General features: G+C 31.5%; 1 long non-coding RNA gene across 1 annotated transcript; it reads right to left on the minus strand.

Annotated features, from left to right (window-relative positions):
- Positions 1–398: 398 nt before the first annotated feature.
- Positions 399–959, minus strand: LOC144889044 (uncharacterized). The gene is made up of 2 exons (XR_013621550.1): positions 914–959; positions 399–562 (listed from the first exon to the last, which is right to left on the minus strand). It is a non-coding gene; the product is annotated as an uncharacterized LOC144889044 (long non-coding RNA).
- Between the last annotated feature and the right edge of the window lie 1,558 nt (positions 960–2,517).

The raw sequence follows: 2,517 nt of genomic DNA on the forward strand, positions 1-2,517 counted from the left end.
ACATTAGTTAATTTTTTTACACAATTAAACACAAATCCTTGGTTCATATTGATACATTAGTATATTTTTTTCCACAATTAAACACCGATCCTCAGTTCATATTGATACCTTCGTTCATTTTACACAATCAAAGTACCATGCCTTGGTTCATATTGATACCTTCGTTCATTTTACATGAAGTACCGATCCTGTGTTCATATTGATACCGCAGTTCATTTTACACAATGTAAATACTGCTCTTGGGTTAATCTAAGTAACTTACTTCATTTTACATAATTGATGCAATGATCTTGGGTACATATTGGTATCTTAGTTCATCATACACAAAGTACCATTCCTGCTTTCATATTGATACCTTAATTCATTGTACATAATGAAAGTGCCGACCCAGGGGTTCATTTTGATACCTTAGTTTATTTTTTCCACAATTAAATACCGATCGTCGGTTCATATTAATACCATCGTTCATTTTATACAATTAAAGTACTGATCCAGGGTTTCATATTGATACTTTCGTTCATTTTACACAATTAAAGTACTTATCCTGGGTTCATATTGATACCTTTGTTCATTTTACACAATTAAAGTACCTTTCCTGGGTTCATATCGATACCTTCGTTCATTTTACATGAAGTACCGATCCTGTGTTCATATTGATACCGCAGTTCATTTTACACAATGTAAATACTGCTCTTGGGTTAATCTAAGTAACTTACTTCATTTTACATAATTGATGCAATGATCTTGGGTACATATTGGTATCTTAGTTCATCATACACAAAGTACCATTCCTGCTTTCATATTGATACCTTAATTCATTGTACATAATGAAAGTGCCGACCCAGGGGTTCATTTTGATACCTTAGTTTATTTTTTCCACAATTAAATACCGATCGTCGGTTCATATTAATACCATCGTTCATTTTATACAATTAAAGTACTGATCCAGGGTTTCATATTGATACTTTCGTTCATTTTACACAATTAAAGTACTTATCCTGGGTTTTATTGATACCTTCGTTCATTTTACACAATTAGAGGACCTATCTTGGGTTCGTATTGCTATCTTAGTTTATTTTTTACACAATTAAACACAAATCCTTGGTTCATATTGATACATTAGTTAATTTTTTTACACAATTAAACACAAATCCTTGGTTCATATTGATACATTAGTTTATCTTTTTTCCACAATTAAACACCGATCCTCAGTTCATATTGATACCTTCGTTCATTTTACACAATCAAAGTACCATGCCTTGGTTCATATTGATACCTTCGTTCATTTTACATGAAGTACCGATCCTGTGTTCATATTGATACCGCAGTTCATTTTACACAATGTAAATACTGCTCTTGGGTTAATCTAAGTAACTTACTTCATTTTACATAATTGATGCAATGATCTTGGGTACATATTGGTATCTTAGTTCATCATACACAAAGTACCATTCCTGCTTTCATATTGATACCTTAATTCATTGTACATAATGAAAGTGCCGACCCAGGGGTTCATTTTGATACCTTAGTTTATTTTTTCCACAATTAAATACCGATCGTCGGTTCATATTAATACCATCGTTCATTTTATACAATTAAAGTACTGATCCAGGGTTTCATATTGATACTTTCGTTCATTTTACACAATTAAAGTACTTATCCTGGGTTCATATTGATACCTTTGTTCATTTTACACAATTAAAGTACCTTTCCTGGGTTCATATCGATACCTTCGTTCATTTTACACAATTAAAGTACTGATCTTGGTTTCATACTTCATATTTCCACCTTTGTTTGTTTTACACAATGTAAATACTCATTTTGGGTTCATATAAGTACCTTAGTTCATATTACAGAATTAATGTAATGATCTTGGTATCTTCGTTCATTTTACACAAAGTACCATTCCTGCATTCATAAAGACACCTTAGTTCATTTTCCATTATTAAAGTACCTATCCTGGGTTCATATTGATACCTTCATTCATTTTACACTGTAAATACTGATCTTGGGTTCATACAAGTACCTTACTTCATATTACAGAAATAATGTAATTATCTTGGGTACATATTGGTATCTTAGTTCATTTTACACAAAGTACCATTCCTGCGTTCATATTGACACCTTTGTTAATTTACCATTATAAAAGTACCGATCCAGGGGTTCATATTGATACCTTAGTTTATTTTTTACACAATTAAATACCGATCCTCAGTTCATATTGATAACTTCGTTTATTTTACACAATGTCAATTCTGATCTTGTGTTCATACAAGTACCTTATTTCATATTACAGAATTAATGTAATTATCTTGGGTACATATTGGTATCTTAGTTCATTTTACACAAAGTACCATACCTTGATTCATATTGATACCTTACGTAATTTTACACAAAGTACCATACCTGGGTTCATATTGATACCTCAGTTCATTTTACAGAATGAAAGTACCGATCCTGTGTTCATATTGATACCGGAGTTCATTTTATACAAAGTACCATTCCTGCATTCACATT

This window comes from Myxine glutinosa, unplaced genomic scaffold (assembly GCF_964187855.1).
Source record: "Myxine glutinosa unplaced genomic scaffold, kmMyxGlut1.1 SCAFFOLD_601, whole genome shotgun sequence".
In the NCBI taxonomy this organism is placed as follows: Eukaryota; Metazoa; Chordata; class Myxini; order Myxiniformes; family Myxinidae; genus Myxine; species Myxine glutinosa.